The sequence below is a fragment of the Pseudophryne corroboree genome, chromosome 10 (genome assembly GCF_028390025.1).
Source record: "Pseudophryne corroboree isolate aPseCor3 chromosome 10, aPseCor3.hap2, whole genome shotgun sequence".
In the NCBI taxonomy this organism is placed as follows: Eukaryota; Metazoa; Chordata; class Amphibia; order Anura; family Myobatrachidae; genus Pseudophryne; species Pseudophryne corroboree.
The window spans coordinates 252327967-252347311 of NC_086453.1; the positions used below are offsets into that span (position 1 = coordinate 252327967).

Genomic DNA, 19345 nt, shown 5'->3' on the forward strand with positions numbered 1-19345 from the left:
CTAGGCTGTAGTAATTCAAGTAAGTTTGCGACCCACTGCACTAAGCAATAGGTTATCAAAACCCACAATTTTAGTACCTTTATGTCTGCCAAATTTAAATGTGCAATATTTTACGCAAAACAAGCCTGGTTCTGCTTATACAATTATGGGGTCTATTTACTAATCCTTGTATAGAGATAAAGTGGATGGAGGTAAAGTATCAGCCAATCAGCTCCGAACAACCATGTCACAGGCTGTATTTGGAAAATAGCAGTTAGGAGCTGATTGGCTGGTACTTTACCTCCGCCCACTCAATCTCCATCCAAAGATTAGTAAATAAATCCCTTTACCCCTTTTACACCTAGGACCTAATTCAGATCTGTTCACTAGGCTGCGTTTTTTGCTGTCCTGCGATCAGATAGTCACCACCTACAGGGGGAGTGTAAATTTGCCGTGCAAGTGTGCGATCGCATGTGTAGCTGAGCTGCAAACATCCACTTTGTGCAGTCTGTTCGCAACCCAGGACTTATGGCCCATACACACGGTGAGATTTGGGCTATGCCCGATTCTCACTATGTGACAGGGGCTAGGTCGGCACATAGTCAGTATCGCAAGCACACTCAGTATGTGCTTGCGATACTGACTGTGCGATTTTGGCTAAGTGTCAGTTTTGACTATCTCTTCTATAGAGATTGTCAAAATTTACTTGCCTGCACAGTCTATCTATTCTTATGACGCCGACCGCGCATCGCCATCGAATCGGGATTGCAAGGTGACTTTCACCTAGCAATCTGCACTAACTTTTCTTACGATTTTGACTATATAGTCAAAATCGTAAGAAAAAGTCTCACCGTGTGTACACACCATTACTCCTCCAGTGCGATGAGAACGGCTGATCGGGGCCGGAGATGACGTCAGACACCCTCCCTAAAAACGCTTGGGAATGCCTGAGTTTTTCCGGACACTCCCAGTAAACGCCCAGTTGCCACCCACAAACGGCCTCTTCCTGTCAATCACCTTGCGAGCGCCCGTGCGATCGGATTTTTTGCACCATCCCGTCGCTGACCGGCGATACCCGTTGTTGTTGTCCGATGCCCGTGCGCTTTGCGGTGCATGCGCAGTTAGTATCTGATTGCCCGCTGTGCGAAAAGCAGCGATCAGATCTGAATTAACCCCCAAAATCCATGGTCGGACCCAGGATTTGGAACCTCGTTTACACCGCCGCTTTGACCTGGGTTATTCCTGGGCCGGCCCTGTTTACATCAGTGCAGTGTTAACTGTTCTGTTGGCGGGTGTTCCATCTCTCCCTGTGCTGTAAATGGGACCTAGGTCACCTGTTTATACTGCCTTGTTACCCTGAATTGCCAGGGTTATTTATTGGGGACCCTTTCACACTGAGCCATGACCCAGCAATAACCCAGGTTATTTCGCTATGTGAAAGAGGTATAATTGACCTTTTAAATATAGCAGCCAAAATCGTCAAAAATCGTGTGTTTTAAAAATCCACTGTTTAGTAAATCTAACCCTAACTCCCTGGAAAGAGGAATCTGCAGGCTAAGAAAGTTCACAAGTCTGAATACTGAGAAAGGAGGAGCACCATCACATATTCAGAGTTACTGTTTTGGGGGTTTTTTTTTCTTTTGTTTTTTCTTAAATGTATTTTTCTGTAATGTAGTTGGTGCCCTTAACTAACTTTGTTGTTGTACAGGCTATAACATTCCTTCAATTCTAAAGCCATCTACATTTTCTTGAAAGAAAAATATGACATTTGTGATTGTGAATTTATTATATTGTGTTTGTGTGCGTTGGGATAAAACTTATGTTTTGAAAGATGCTAATTTAAATGAATCCCTAATTTTTCTAATCCGTAAATGAACTGATCTAGTAAGAACTTTTGGCGGCTATAAGCATGGAAAGGAAATATTCATTTTAATTTTAAACACTTGTGCTCCATAATCTGAATGTAAAGTATTTGTTATCTGCTGGTTTGCTCTTAATATGAATGTTATATTACTCTTATGTTCTATAGGCAGCAACATCTCTCTTGAAGTCCCCGGTACTACCGGAATGGAGTTGTCACTTCAGACATTCTGGAGGCTTACAATGGAGTGAGCACAATTGGATGGTGGATGCAAACGTCCTTCTCTGTGAGTATGTATTGTACATGCCAGTTTATAGGACAGGCAGTGTGTTCACTACAGCAATCACATACGATGCACACCCCTGTGCTAGCTGAGCAAGCCGTTTCCAAACGTGTGTGTATATAAGGGAAAAAAAAATATATATATATATATATATATATATATATATATATATATATATATATATATATATATATATAATTCTTTTTGCACTATGTTATTTACATGTAAGTATAGAAATGTTAAAAAACATCCATTACAGGTCAAATTCTCAAGAATAGCCTCAAAAAATATTTTGTCTACATAGGACTGCCTGTTGAGCAGGTTTGTGTTAGACATGTCTGTCATTATTTTAAAGGATATCCTTTCGCCAGCAATACACATGGGTGTACATTTACTAGCGCTTTTAAAACAGACAAGTGGTAGTGTTGGCCATAGCAATCAATCACCTTCTGTCTATAATGTTCTAGGGTGCAAAAGAGAAAATAAGAATTTACTCACCGGTAATTCTATTTCTCGTAGTCCGTAGTGGATGCTGGGAACTCCGTAAGGACCATGGGGAATAGACGGGCTCCGCAGGAGACTGGGCACTCTAAAAGAAAGATTAGGTACTATCTGGTGTGCACTGGCTCCTCCCTCTATGCCCCTCCTCCAGACCTCAGTTAAGGAAACTGTGCCCGGAAGAGCTGACACAACAAGGAAAGGATTTGGAATCCAGGGTAAGACTCATACCAGCCACACCAATCACACCGTACAACTTGTGATAACCATACCCAGTTAACAGTATGAACAACAACTGAGCCTCAGTAACAGATGGCTCATAACAATAACCCTTTAGTTAAGCAATAACTATATACATGTATTGCAGAGAGTCCGCACTTGGGACGGGCGCCCAGCATCCACTACGGACTACGAGAAATAGAATTACCGGTGAGTAAATTCTTATTTTCTCTGACGTCCTAGTGGATGCTGGGAACTCCGTAAGGACCATGGGGATTATACCAAAGCTCCCAAACGGGCGGGAGAGTGCGGATGACTCTGCAGCACCGCATGAGCAAACTCAAGGTCCTCCTCAGCCAGGGTATCAAACTTGTAGAACTTAGCAAACTTGTTTGACCCCGACCAAGTAGCAGCTCGGCAAAGCTGTAAAGCCGAGACCCCTCCGCCAGCCGCCCAAGAAGAGCCCACCTTCCTTGTGGAATGGGCTTTCACCATTTTGGATGCGGCACTCCAGCCGCAGAGTGAACCAGCTGAATCGTGCTATAGATCCAGCGAACAATAGTCTGCTTCGAAGCAGGAGCGCCAACCTTGTTGGCTGCATACAGAATAAACAGCGAGTCAGACTTTCTGACTCCCGCCTTTCTGGAAACATACATTTTCAAAGCCCGGACTACGTCCAGCAACTTGGAATCCTCCAAGTCCCTAGTAGCCGCAGGCACCACAATAGGCTGGTTCAAAGGAAACGATGATACCACCCTAGGAAGAAATTGGGGACGAGTCCTCAATTCTGCCCTGTCCATATGGAAGATCAGATAAGGGTTTTTACATGACAAAACCGCCAATACTGACACACGCCTAGCCGAAGCTAAGGCCAATAGCATGACCACTTTCCACGTGAGATATTTTAGCTCCATGGTCTTAAGTGGCTCAAACCAGTGGGATTTCAGGAAATCCAACACAACGTTAAGATCCCAAGGTGCCACCGGTGGCACAAAAGGAGGCTGAATATGCAGCACCCCCGGAACAACGTCTGAACTTCAGGCAGTGAAGCCAGTTCATTTTTAGAAAAACTGTATAGGGCCGAAATCTTGACCTTTATGGATCCTAATTTTAGGCCCATAGTCACTCCTGACTGTAGGAAGTGCAGGAATCGACCCCGCTGGAATTCCTCTGTAGGGCCTTCCCGGCCTCACACCAAGCAACCTATTTTCGCCATATACAGTGAAAAAGTCTTGCTGTCACGTCTTTCCTAGCCTTTATCAGCGTAGGAATAACTGCATCCGGAATGCCCTTTTCCGCTAGGATCCGGCGTTCAACCGCCATGCCGTCAAATGCAGCCGCGGTAAATTTTGGAACAGACAGGGCCCCTGTTGCAACATGTCCTGTCTGAGAGGCAGAAGCCCTGAGTCCTCTGAGAGCATTTCCTGCAGCTCCGGGTACCGAGTCCTTCTTGGCCAATTCGGAGCAAAGAATATTGTTTTCACTCCTCCTTTTATTACAATTCTCAGCCCTTGGGTATGAGAGGAAGAGGAGGGAATACAGAGACCGACTGGAACACCCACGGTGTTACTAGTGCGACCACAGCTATCACCTGAGGGTCCCTTGACCCGGCGTAAAACCTTTTTTAGCTTATTATTGAGGTGGGACGCCATCTAGTCCACCTTAGGCAGTTCCCATCAATTTGCAAACTGCGTGAAGACTTCCTGATGAAGTCCCCACTTTCCCGGGTGGAGGTCGTGCCTGCTGAGGAAGTCTGCTTCCCAGATGTCCACTCCCGGAACGAACACTGCTGACAGTGCGCTTACTTGATTCTCCGCCCAGCGAAGAATTCTGGTGGCTTCTACCCTCGCCACCCTGCTCCTTGTGCCGCCTTGGCGGTTTACATGAACCCCTGCGGTCTGACTGGATCAGAACCGGTTGGTCGCGAAGCAGGATCTCCGCTTGACTTAGGGCGTTGTATATGGCCCTTAGTTCCAGGATATTGATGTGAAGGCAAGTCAGTTGACTTGACCACAGACCTTGGAAATTTCTTCCCTGTGTAACTGCCCCCCACCCTCGGAGGCTTGCATCCGTGGTCACCAGGATCCAGTCCTGAATGCCGAATCTGCGGCCCTCGAGAAGGTGAGCACTCTGCAGCCACCACAGGAGAGACACCCTGGTCCTGGGGGATAGGGTGATTAACCGATGCCTCTGAAGAGGTGATCCGGACCACTTGTCCAGTAAGTCCCATTGGAAGGTCCTCGCATGGAACCTGCCTAAGGGGATGGCCTCGTATGATGCCACCATCCTTCCCAGGACTCAAGTGCAGTGATGCACTGACACCTGTTTTGGTTTTAATAGATTCCTGACCAGTGTCATGAGCTCCTGAGCTCTCTCTATCGGGAGATAACCCTTTTCTGGTCTGTGCTTAGGGTCGTGCCTAGGAGAGGCAGATGAGCTGTAGGAAATAACTGCGACTTTGGAACATATAGAATCCAGCCGTGTTGCCGTTACACTTCCAGAGAAAGTGATACGCTGTTCAGCAACAACTCTCTCTCTCTGATCTCGCTTTTATGAGGAGATCGTCCAAGTACGTGATAATAGTGACACCTTGCTTCCGCAGGAGCACAATAATATCCGCCATTACCATGGTGAATATTCTCGAGGCCGTGGAGAGACCAAACGGCAACATCTGAAATTGGTAATGACAATCCCGTACCGCAATTCTGAGGTACGCCTAATGAGGTGGATAAATGGGGACCTGAAGGTATGCATCCCTTATGTCCCGATTCACAATAAAGTCTCCCCCTTTTTAGGCTTGCACTGACCGCTCTTAGCGATTCCATCTTGAACTTGAACCTTCTCAGGTATATGTTCAGGGATTTTTAATTCAATATGGGTCTGACCGAACCGTCTGGTTTCGGGATTACAACATGGTCTAATAATAACACCCTCTTGTTGAAGGAGGGGACCCTTGACCACCACCTGTTAAAGATACAATTTGTGAATTGCAGATAACACTGGCTCCCTCTTTTGGGGGGAAGCCCGCAGGGCCGTCGGTGAGGGGGCATCTTCTCACAGTCCAGCTTGTATCCCTGAGACACAATATCTATTGCCCAGGGATCGAACAGGGAGTGAACCCACTTGTGGCTGAACTTACGAAGGCGTGTCCCCACCGGGCCTAGCTCCGCCTGTGGAGCCCCAGCGACATTGATGGATTTTTGTAGGGGCCGGGGAGGACTTCTGTTCCTGGGAACTAGCTGCCCAGCTCTGACAAGAAAGGACGCCCCTCAGACTTTCTTGTTTCTTTATACGAAAGGCTGCATTTAATAATGTTGTGCTTTCTTAGGCTGTGCAGGAATATAAGGCAAACTAGCAGAATTACCAGCTATAGCTATGGAGACCAGGCCCGAGAACCCTTCTCCACACAATCCTCAGCCTTCCATATGCCTCTTAAGTCGGCATCATCTGTCCAATGCATATTCTACAGGACACGTCAAGCAGAGATCGACATAGCTTTGACTCTAGGACCCAGTATACTCATGTCTCTTTGGGCATGCTTAATAACTATATATCTATCACTTAAGACAGCATCTTTAATATATTTATATTGCATACTAGGGTCTCATCTCTGCTGATAAGGTACCTGTCCACGCTGCCACAGCGCTATAAACCCATGCCGACACAATCGCCGGTCTGGGTAGTATACTAGAATGTGCACGCTATCTGCAGGATCCCTGAGAATAGCAAGTGCTACCATCTGTGCAAACAGGACACCCCAGGGGAAGATTCTCAACATATCCTGGCCCTAGTGGGGAAAGGATACAGCCTGAGAATTCTCTTGTGGGAAGCTGCCATCTCTTGTCTGGAGATTCCCGCTCTTTTTCCTCATGAGAGGAGGGAAATTTACCTCAGCATTCTTCCCCTTAATATGTGTACTCTCCTGTCAGGGACAGATGAGTCATCAGTGATATGCAAATCATCTATTATTTCAATAATCATTTATTGAATACCTTATAGCCATCTTGGCTGTAACTTTGCATTATCGTAGTCGAAAGTGGAGTTAAACTCCATGTCGATACCAGTGTTTGTTATTATGGATAGTGAGCATTGAGAGACTCTGAAGTTCTATGTGACATAGGGACAGACATGGTTAGATTTCCTGTCTGTTCCCTAACCTTTTGTGCAATAAATTCACCTTAGCACTTACACATATCCAAACAGGTGTCGGCGTTGTCGACGGAGACACCCTCTCTCACACACATCCGCTCTATCACCTCCTTAGAGGAGCCTTTTACCTCAGCCATGTCGACACACGCGTACCGACACACCACACACACAGGGGATGCTCTATTTGAGGACAGTTCCCCCACAAGGCCCTTTGGAGAGACAGAGAGAGAGTATGCCAGCACACACCCCAGCGCTATATAACCCAGGGATTACACTACAACTCAGTGTTTACCCAGTAGCTGCTGTATATACAAATTTTTGCGCCTAAATTTATGTGCCCCCCCCTCTCTTTTCACCCTTTGTGTACCAGGATACTGCCAGGGAGAGCCTGGGGAGCTTCCTTCCAGCGGAGCTGTGAAGAGAAAATGGCGCTGGTGTGCTGAGGAAGAAGGCCCGGCCCCCTCAGCGGCGGGCTTCTGTAATGTTTCTGACTAAAAATGGCGGGGGTTTTACACATATACAGTTTTCCAGACTGTATTATGTGTATATATTGCCAAAAGGTATACTTATTGCTGCCCAGGGCGCCCCCCAGCGCCCTGCACCCTACAGTGACCGGAGTGTGTGGTGTGCAGTGGGAGCAATGGCGCACAGCTGCAGTGCTGTGCGCTACCTTAATGAAGACCGGAGTCTTCTGCCGCCGATTTTATCTCCTTCTTCTGGCTCTGCAAGGGGGACGGCGGCGCGGCTCCGGGAACGGACGATCGAGGTCAGGCCCTGTGTTCGAACCCTCTGGAGCTAATGGTGTCCAGTAGCCTAAGAAGCACAAGCTAGCTGCACGCAGGTAGGTTTGCTTCTCTCCCCTCAGTCCCACGTAGCAGTGAGTCTGTTGCCAGCAGATCTCACTGAAAATAAAAAACCTAACAAATACTTTCTTTCTAGCAAGCTCAGGAGAGCCCACTAGGTGCATCCAGCTCTGGCCGGGCACAGATTCTAACTGAGGTCTGGAGGAGGGGCATAGAGGGAGGAGCCAGTGCACACCAGATAGTACCTAATCTTTCTTTTAGAGTGCCCAGTCTCCTGCGGAGCCCGTCTATTCCCCATGGTTCTTACGGAGTTCCCAGCATCCACTAGGACGTCAGAGAAATGAATGCTAGGATCTGATTGTTTTTTATGGGCAGCAACACTACATGGTCTCTCTATGTCCTATCCGTGGTGCAGTAGTGTAGGTTTGGTAAGAATAGAGATTGCTGATGATTGGTGAAGGGACTTTTGTTAATGTAAGCTAGATTTGTGTTGTGGTACCCAGATCTTCAACCCAAACTCTCTGCATATTGCTGTAATAATCTGTCATGTACCTGGAACATCCAAATCATTTTTTGAACTTTTCTCTACCCTTCTTCCTTATTTCTTATCCTCTGAATTTCCTGAAATCATCACCCTGGGTGATTTCTCATACACATTGATAATCTACGTTCTCCTTGTGCCAAGACTACTTTCTCTGACCTCCTCTCTCAGCCTTTCCCAGTGGACTTTTCTGGAAGGGCACTGTTTTGATCTTGTGTTCTTTAGACTAAAGGTTCCCAAACTCGGACCTCATGGCTCCCTAACGGTCCATGTTTTAAGGATAACCAAGCCTTGACATAGGTGACTTGATTTTAGTTTTGGATAACCATCTGTGCTCAGCCATGGATATCCTTAAAACCTGGAATGCTACGTGCATTGAGGACCATTTTTGGGAACCACTGCTCTGGTCCAGTGGTTCTTAAACTTAATCCTCGGGACCCCAAACAGATCACCTAGCGAGTGCACAGGTGTATTCTTTACTCACTGACCCATTTTAAAAGATCCTTTTTCTCATCACCTGCAAGCTCTTTTGCATTACTCTGAACTTTTCTCCCACATTCTCCTGTTCTAACATTGCTATACCACATCCAAACAGTAGCAATAGTCGTTGAAGAAGTGGCTCCAGCTACTCCTGACACTCCATGTCAACTTTAATGTCAGCCATAGCACAATAAAGAAATGCAGCATCTTCAAAAACGTTCTTACAAGCAGAACATCATTGGTGTAAATCTTTTATGTCTATCGCATTCCTAATAGACACTGCTGTCTACAAATTCTCAGTCAGAATTCTCTAGCCCCTGCCAAATAATCATATTTTCTATCTCTCTGCTCAGAATTATAATTCCAAATTCTGCAAGCCCTAGGTTTTCTTTTTAGGATTTTCTTCTCTGTATCTACTGTACCTCCTCACCACTTCTTTCTCAAGATGGAGTACCACAAGATTCAGTTTTTAGATCCTCTGCCTATCCCTAGGATACTGTACCCGATAACCACTTTGTACAATACATAGTTCACACAAGTTGCATGTGTTCTCCTTCTGTACTCAAATAACTCTCTGTTCCCAGACAAACTGTGTGACTGGATTATATAACCCACCACAATTTATTTTTTACTTTATGCGCTATGTACCTCTCAGGTGCATAAATAACTGAACACACACACTTTAATCAATTAATTTGTATACCTTTTATGTATCTTAAAAAAAATATATATTCACAAATATTTAATAACAACTAATACGTAAATGGCATCCAATGTTATATAAAAAAAATGGTCACGTGACTGTTATCGGGTCTGCTATAGACATAATAATATAATAATTTTTTTTTTTTTTTAAAGTCCATATTTATATCGCTGGATTCATCAAATAGATAATGTGTATCTTAATTGTGATCCGATGTAGTGATACACTGTGATTAAACCAGAATGCAACAAAGTCTCCACTTGATTGTGGGCTCACCTGTCTCTGTTCTATTGTGTCCGTATAGAGATTTACCCCAAATTCCCTGGAAGGACATTCCATTTGCCACTACCACCTGTCTACTCGCTGATACCCGCTGCCAGTCGTCTTGTGATCACGGAGCAATCTGTGGTGCTGCATGCCAGAAGCGCCTACCGTGAGCAACACATCAAGGTTTGGAGACGGCAGCACGTAAGAGATTAGAAGGGAGATGCGGTCCAAGCTACACAGACACCTCTGCCGGCTGGTGCACACCGCCGCGAGGCACATCCGTCCCGAGCAGCAGGGGAACTGTAACTGTATATGGCCGCACACCTGACCCCGGACACTCCCGCTGCCAAGTAAAATTTGCATCAGGGGGTTAAAATGTTCTCATTCACCTGCCTTTAGACAGCACACTCTGGAAATAGCAAGTATACGGACACAATAGAACAGAGACAGGTGAGCCCACAATCAAGTGGAGACTTTGTTGCATTCTGGTTTAATCACAGTGTATCACTACATCGGATTACAATTGAGATATGTATTATCTATTTGATGAATCCAGCGATATAAATATGGACTTTTTTTTAGATTTTTATTTTATTTTATTATTATGTCTAGAGCAGACACGATAACAGTCACGTGACGATTTTTTATATAACATTGTATGCCGTTTACGTATTAGTTGTTATTAAATGTCTGTGAATATATATTTTTTAAGATACATAAAAGGTATACAAATTAATTGATTAAAGTGTGTGTTCAGTCATTTATGCACCTGAGAGGTACATAGCGCATAAAGTCAAAAATAAATTGTGTTTAGTTCTATAGTGCAGATGGTTTTATCCAGCTGTCACTAATTAAAAGTTGAGTGGACACAGACATAACTGGACTTAACTGCTGCTTGTTGTATTTCTGGATAGGTTATATACATATACAATTTTTAATAAAATTGTGTAGACATTAGCGCCTCAATTAGTTGTGTGTGTATATAACCCACCAAGCACTTTTATTTACCTACAGATTTATTTATCTAGTAACAGTTCCTTTTATAGTGCAGCAAATTCCGTTGCACTTTACAATTGGACACAATGATAAAACAAAACTGGGTAATAAACAAACAGTCATAGAGTTAGGAAGGCCCTGCTCACAAGCTTACAATCTATAGGGAAATAGTGCCTTTCCTTGTGTATCAATGCCTATCTATTGCATATTTGTCCACTGAATTGCAAAGGTTCTAGGTGGGTTACATGATATCACATCACAAAAAATGATGAACTATGGTCAGAAAGAAAGGAAAGTGAGGAAAGAGAAAATATGTGGAGGATATGTGCAGACTGTACAGTGGGGATATAATCGGATAGGAAAGCTTGTGAAGGTTGAGTGAGCGGTTCTGAAACATGATAAGCTAGCCTGAAGAGGTGAGTTTTCAGGAAACGTTTGGAGACTAGGGGAGAGTCTTATTGTACGTGGTAGGGCGTTCCACAGAGTGGGTGCAGCCCGAAGAAAGTCCTGCAATAGTACATGAGAGCAACTATTGAGTGTAGATGAGAGACGTAGATCTTGTGAAGAGCGGAGAGGTCGGGTTGGGAGATATTTTGAGATGAGCGAAGAGATGTACATTGGTGTAGTATGGTTAATGGCCTTATGTGTGAGTAAAAGTATTTTAAATTGAATACTGAAGAATACCGGTAACCAATGGAGAGACTGACAGAGCGGATCTGCAAGATTGTAAGCTTGCGTGCAGTGTCCTCTTACCGCTCTGTTAATACCAAGTATTTTATTCTTACTGTGTTTGTTCCAAATTGTAAAGCACTGATGAATATGCTTGCACTATATTAATAAATGTCAGTAATACAATATATAAATATCGCTGCATTAGAGCAATGATGGTTAATTAAAGTGTCTCTTTTTTCAGTTACAAAGCTCCATTTTGTTTTTGGCTATTTTTTGTTGTTGTTTTCTTTAATCTATGCGGAACTATTATCTTTCTATTTAACTTTCCAATATGTTATCAAAGTATGCGATATTTAAAATAGGATTTGTATATTTAGTTTTATGGAAATATGAAATGTGTATTTATCTCATTTTAAAGTAAATAAACTGGTATAATTATGTGGGTTCTTGGCAGTAGCCAACTCTGTTCTCTGTACTTCCTCAAAACAATTTTTGTACCCTCTTTCAGAACTCCTTATGTTGACTATCCATGATGATACAATGGGTCATTTTCTATTCTGTAGGCCTCATTAGCAAAGCGCACTGGATTCTAGAAGTTCTGTGCTACTCTGGGGAGATGGATGTCAAGCAAATTAAAAACTTTACCTAGCTGTACACCAATCACATAAAATCCAGCCTTTTATAACTTTAGATCTATCCCAATCATTAAATTAAACTTTATTTATTTTGTCTCCTAAAAGGTATGTGCTAAATTAATCACAAGGCATATGTGTATCTATAATGGGTGCAGGATGTGTAGTACACATGGGTCAAGGAGGGTCCACACTGTAATCAACTTACCTTTTGGCTGCTGGTGCTCTCTCCACAGATATAGGGGTGTATTCAATAGATGTCGAACCTTTCTGACGGAAAGGATCCGACATCTGAGTATTTAATGAGCGCCCAAAACCGACAGGATTGGCCATTCATGACCATGCCAAAACTACTTTTTTTTTAAAGTCGGATTGACATTGTCGGAGCCGGGGCCAAAACCTGTCGGATTTGTCAGCGGAATCTAACAAAACACGTGGATCCGCAGCTAATCTGCCGATCCACATGCTTTCCGACAAGTCGGAATTGCCGATTTGTTGGAAAGGATTGAAAAAGTCGGAACCCCTTCTGACCAAAAAAAGGTCGGAAACTGCCGTCTTTCTGACAAGACAACAGTTTCCGATTGCAGTTGAATAACCCCCATGGTGTTGTAGACACATCTCTGAAGAAATGTGAGTGAATTTGGCACAGTGCCAGAGACTTAAGTGCCGGAGCGATCCTTCCTGAGGCTCCATGTCTGATCATGACAGAGGTTGCACCCATGGCCCCATCCTCTGATAAAATACTGCTGGCATGAGAGGATATTGTGATTTTCATTACCACTTGTTAAACTTTTAAGTTTTATGCTAAATTGGACAAAGTCTGCCTAGAAATACACTTCTCTGCCGAATTTCACATGGAAGATGCAAAATGTCTCCCATTAAGGACAGCTAGCTCAGAAGACAAACTTCAGTTCCCTATACAGAGTAGAAATGCTTCTTCTCCACCCCCTTGTCTCATTTCAATAGTATTTTCTGCACAGCTAGAAGCTCAGGTGAAAGTACTCCATACTCTGCAAGGTATGCCCTCACTCTATTCAACTCCTCCCAATGGCCAGTGCAAATGTCTTGTTGCTATACAAACCTATGGGCTTTGCCATGAAAGCCAGGAGCAATTTATCAAATCCCCCAACAGAGATTTTGCTCAACGGTTCGGCTACTTTACCTTTTGTAATTGAGGCTTTTCATCAGTTTATGTCATTTCATCATCTTCCCTGGTTACTATTCAAGAAAACCATTGGTGTCAAGCACTTATTTTGAAGCAAAGTAGTCTCGTTTCATTGATGGACACAAGGATGTTGGAACGTCGGCGATCGTTGAGGCGTCCTTTTATTCTATAGCTAAGTTTATCATTTCACTGTTTATCTGCATAGCCTTAAAGAATTTTCTCACGCTTCCTGTTTATCTGGTTTAGCAGCTGCAGATGATATTTTTGAAAGCTGTCGTGATGTTTCTTTAACTGACAGAAATTCATAGAATTTTCCTGTGGAGAGGCAGTGGCACTAGAGGGCAAATTATGATGGGGCATGGTAGTGTACTGTCCTGACTTAAGCATAACAATGTCCTATCAACTAAACACTTCTCGGATAAGGGAATAACTCTGTAGCCTTGCCTTGAATTCCATTTACTTACATAATTTTTCATTGCTGAAGACTCTTCGCAAATGTGACAAATTGATAGTGAATATTTAAGATTTTGTTACCATTTTTAAATTGTTTGTGTGGTATTGAACCAGGTAAGGAATGTCTACTAGTAGAACAAACACTTTGTACCTGCAATTTAATTTGTAATGTAATTGTATGTTGATTGTAATCCATTTCACATGAAGATTCGTTGTCGGGGTAAAATGTACAATGTCACGTTAAAGAACTCTGTTGCCTGTCCCCATGAAATCGAGAGCCTCTACCTTATGTGACGGCCACCACTGCAACAGAAGTGGGATCGGTCTTCTTTCTGGACGTCATGTTGCCCAACAGCATGGTTTTATTGGATGAGATCTGTTTCATGCATTTGATGAAGCCAAGATAACACATGCCATGGAAACCGAGGTAGAAAAACTGAAGTTCCATCATCAAAATATATATATATTTTTTTTGTATGTATCCATTATTGCACAAATGTAAAAGCCAACACCTATCTTAATAGCATTACAGGTTGAGTCTCCCTTAATCTGAAATGAAGAAATTTGAAATCCAAACCACCTGAAGTAGTGGCACATTTGTTTTCTAATGGTTCTGTGTACACAAAGTTTTTTGTTTTTCATGCATAAAATTATTACAAATATTGTATACAATTATTTTCAGTCTATGGGATATTCAATAAGTGTTGGATCCATTCCGATATGCATTTGTTGGAATGGATCCGACAAGGGCTATTCTATGATCGGCCAAATACGACTGTCAGATTTGGTCGTTCCCTGTGTCTTGCCCTGCTGCTGCTGTCAGCGGCTGCTAGGTGCGCTGACAGCGGCGGCCAGCGAGGGGAGCTGACTGTGGCGGGGGGTGATGGTGGCGGGGGAGGCGCTGCCGGGAGTAAGGAGCCTGGCCAGGGTGACGCCCTGCTCAATCCGACTATTTTTTTTTAAAGTCTGATTGAGATTGTCGGAAATGGGTCCAAAACCTGTCGGATTTGGCCCCGTTTCCATCAGAAGTACACGGATCGGCGCCTGTTCCACCGATCCACGTGTTTTCCGACAAGTCAGGAATTCCCGACTTGTCAGAAAAAAATTCCCTCTTTGAATAGTTCGGAACCCCTTCCGACAAGACGGCAGCTTCCGACAGCTATTGAATGCAGCTATTGAATACGGCCCTATGTGTTTAAGTGCATATGATGCATTATGTGCACTGAACCTTGTTAGATGTAATGGTTTTAATCCAGATATAACCCAAGTATATAGTCTGTTTTTTGAGTTAAAACATTTATTTATAGCACAGATGGTATCATGACACAATGCATAACCTTATGCATAAAAACAAACAACACAAAAACAGATAAAAAACATAGCAAAAAAAAAGGCAGTTTGGGTACCATGTAGATTTTGTACCACTGTTTAAAATGTCTCATAGATTATAAAGGTGCTCCTGGCTCATACCATATAAGGGTGGTGGTGTGTGCCTACGTGGTGTTGATCCGATGTCAGGCAGTTTCAGCAACACACCACAAGGCATAAGCCCATAGAAGGTGTTAGAGTCCACAGGAGTCAAAGTATGCAGCGTATAGCACAACGCATTTCGGACAATTAAACATCCTTTTTCAAGTGCATGAAGTCAAGTGCTACATTAAGGTATTTATAGGGAGAAAGGAGATTTGCAATTGTTAATGGTCATGTTGTTAAGGAATAATGTGTGAAAGTAATTTTTTTTTTTTTCCCCACAGAAAAATAATTGATTGGAGGGCACACAGTTTTGCCTTTGGGTTGTAAATTGCAGCAAAGCCCTTGCCAATTTTTTTTTCTGCCCTAAATTCAGTTGATATAATAAAGCTTTTCTAACACTGTTGGGATACAGTAAACTGTAGATAAACGCATTGTAGAACACACAATCCTTTCATTTTTATTTTTTTTTGGCACGATTTTAAGTAATGTGGTTGAATAGTATTGGTTTAATCTTGCAAAACAACACCTAATCAATGGCTTTCTAATCAGCATGCCCTGAGTTTGTATGGTCTGAAACGCCAATGCACATTGTTCTGCAAGAACATTATGTATCTCTTTGGAGATATTTGCATGATTTTTTTAGTTAGTATTAATGCTGGCAGTGGCTGTAGAATCAAAACATGTTTTTTCTGGTCCATCATTGACCGTTGTGGTGTGTCCAGCTTTGGTTCTCCCTGTAAATAGCATTCCCTCCTATCATTGCTTGAAACAATGGGTATCTTCAGTCAAGACTGGATTCTGAGAACCGTTTGTATAGAACCTGAGTGCTTTATGAAAAAAGAGATGCAAATTACAGCCTATCCAGGGCTGGTTTGGGCCACTGTGACCATTTACAGACAAGCCCCTATATTGAAAGACTTGTGTAACATATTGAACAGTTGGTTTTTCCACTTTAAAAAATGAGATGAAACTATGTCTTAATACGCCGATAGATGAAGTCCACGCTATGCACGGAGGCCAGGGAAGCTCAACTGTTCCCACAAGAACCAGGAGCATTGTTGTGTGGGGGATATGTAAAGTGTGAGAAACTCTTTAAATAATATATACCGCGTTGCTCATTGTGTTTAAGTGTTTGATTTGCCATGTAAAGTGTCTACATATGGTGGGACCTCTATGTGGGGAAGAAAAAAAAAAGGAAAATAAAATGAAAACCTTTCCTTATACTTGAGCTCCTGTTTTCCACTCTCTATACAAATGTACAGCTCTATGGAAGTAGTGTCTAGGAAAAAGAGGAAACCATATCACAGAATCTAGGAAGTGGGCCAATTGCTACACATTAGGAAACAACAACAACATTCTTGGTATGTAAAATGTTGTGTTTATCTCAATACCGTTTTCTAAAATATATAATTAAAAACATCTTGCCTTGGTAGGTTGGGGTTATTACACTTTAGTTAACACTTCCCCTCATTGTATGCCATTTCTTTGTACCATGATCACCTCGGTGTACGGCGCTGCATGTTATGTCGGTGCTTTAGAAAGAAATATAGTAAAAACAAAATTTGGCACCTCTATCCTTTCAAGATCGTTATGTAATTTAGTTTTTGCTATTAAAATAAAGATTTTGTAATTTTATATATTTTCATGAACAGAAAACATTTGTGAATATGAATTGATGATCCGATCTTTCCCAACACATCCTAAATGATAGCAAGCAGCTGTGATACAAACTAACAACAAAAACAAATCATAACATTGCTGCAATAAAAACTCCTACTTTAGTATCAGTGAATGTACGGTATTGCTTCAATTACCCTAATAAAGGTAGTATATCTATACAAGGTCTCATTAATTTGTCCTGAGCAGATGAATGTCACATGAAACAAGTTTGTAAGTGTGACTAATGAGTCTCGGTGCAATATCATTTTGTCTGTTGCTGTAGATGAGTCTGAGCAAAGTGTAATCCTACTTGGTTGTGGTAGGTATTCCTCTATGGCAGCGGCTCACAGTGGTATCCAAGTGTAGGTGGTCTTACTGGTGAGAGTTACTGATTTGATTTTGATTTTTCTCTAACGTCCTAGTGGATGCTGGGGACTCCGTAAGGACCATGGGGATAGACGGGCTCCGCAGGAGACATGGGCACTTTAAGAAAGAATTTAGGTTCTGGTGTGCACTGGCTCCTCCCTCTATGCCCTTCCTCCAGACCTCAGTTTGATACTGTGCCCAGACGAGCTGGGTGCTTTTCAGTGAGCTCTCCTGAGTTTGCTGAGAGAAAATATTTTGTAGGTTTTTTTATTTTCAGGGAGCTCTGCTGGCAACAGACTCCCTGCATCATGGGACTGAGGGGAGAGAAGCAGCTCTCTGAAGCTAGGTCCTGCTTCTTAGGCTACTGGACACCATTAGCTCCAGAGGGATCGTACGCAGGATCTCACCCTCGCCGTCCGATCCCAGAGCCGCGCCGCCGTCCCCCTCGTAGAGCCGGAAGACAGAAGCCGGGTGAGTATGAGAAGCAAAGAAGACTTCACAGGCGGCAGAAGACTCCGTTCTTCACTGAGGTAACGCACAGCACTGCAGCTGTGCGCCATTGCTCCCACACACCTCACATACTCCGGTCACTGTAAGGGTGCGGGGGGGGGGGGGGGGCGCCCTGGGCAGCATTTGGGAACTTTTTTGGCAAAAGTTATACATATATATACAGCTGGGCACTGTATATATGTATGAGCCCCCGCCAAAAATTGCATATTTAAGCGGGACAGAAGCCTGCCGCCGAGGGGGCGGAGCTTCTTCCTCAGCACTCGCCAGCGCCATTTTTTCTCCACAGCTCCGCTGAGAGGAAGCTCCCCAGGCCCTCCCCTGCAGATACATGGTAGAAGAGGGTAAAAAGAGAGGGGGGGCACATAATTAGGCGCAAAAAACAATATATAAACAGCAGCTACTGGGTTAACATTAAGTTACTGTGTTATTCCTGGGTTGATAGCGCTGGGGTGTGTGCTGGCATACTCTCTCTCTGTCTCTCCTAAGGGCCTTGTGGGGGAACTGTCTTCAAAAAGGGCATTCCCTGTGTGTGTGGTGTGTCGGTACGCTTGTGTCGACATGTCTGATGAGGAAGGCTATGTGGAAGCAGAGTGGGAGCAAGTGAATGTGTTGTCTCCGCCGACGGCGCCGACACCTGATTGGATGGATATGTGGAAGGTTTTAAATGATAATGTTAATTCCTTGCATAAAAGGTTAGAAAAGGCTGAAGCCTCAGGACAGTGAGGGTCCCAACCCGTGCCTGATCCTATGGCGCAGAGGCCGTCAGGGTCTCAGAAGCGTCCACTATCCCAAATTGTTGACACAGATACCGACATGGATTCTGACTCCAGTGTCGATTACGATGATGTAAAGTTACAGCCAAAATTGGCGAAATCCATCCGTTATATGATTATAGCAATTAAGGATGTGTTGCACATCACAGAGGAAATCCCAGTCCCTGACAAGAGGGTACATATGTATGGGGAAAAGAAGCCGGAGGTAACCTTTCCCCCCTCACACGAGCTAAATGAGTTATGTGAAAAGGCTTGGGAATCTCCAGATAAAAGACTGCAGATTTCCAAAAGGATTCTTATAGCGTATCCTTTCCCGCCAACGGACAGGTTACGCTGGGAATCCTCCCCTAAGGTGGACAAAGCTTTAACACGCTTATCCAAGATGGTAGCCCTGCCGTCACAGGATACGGCTACCCTCAAAGATGCTGCGGATCGCAAACAGGAGGTTACTCTGAAGTCCATTTATACACATTCAGGTACCTTACTGAGGCCGGCGATAGCGTCGGCCTGGGTGTGTAGTGCTGTAGCAGCATGGACGAATACCTTAGACAAGGATACTATATTGTTGACCTTGGGGCATATTAAAGATGCTGACATTAGTCTACTGGGTTCTAGAATAAATGCTATGTCAATTTCTGCCAGAAGGGTCCTGTGGACTCGGCAATGGACAGGTGATGCCGACTCAAAAAGGCATATGGAGGTTTTACCTTACAAGGGTGAGGAATTGTTTGGGGAGGGTCTCTCGGACCTGGTCTCCACAGCTACTGCTGGAAAGTCAATTTTTTTGCCATATGTTTCCTCACAGCCTAAGAGAGCACCGTATTATCAAATGCAGTCATTTCGATCACAGAAAAACAAAGTCC

At 43.6% G+C, this 19345-nt stretch overlaps 1 long non-coding RNA gene across 3 annotated transcripts in view; it reads left to right on the forward strand.

Moving 5' to 3' along the window:
* The window catches only part of LOC134966440 (uncharacterized), a 65719-nt gene that overhangs the window by 12815 nt on the left and 33559 nt on the right, over positions 1–19345 (forward strand). The window contains exons 2-4 of one of the 3 annotated variants that reach the window (XR_010188647.1): positions 2009–2126; positions 13909–14128; positions 15456–16966. This is a non-coding gene — a long non-coding RNA (uncharacterized LOC134966440). The other 2 variants (XR_010188648.1, XR_010188649.1) reach the window with 2 other exon arrangements.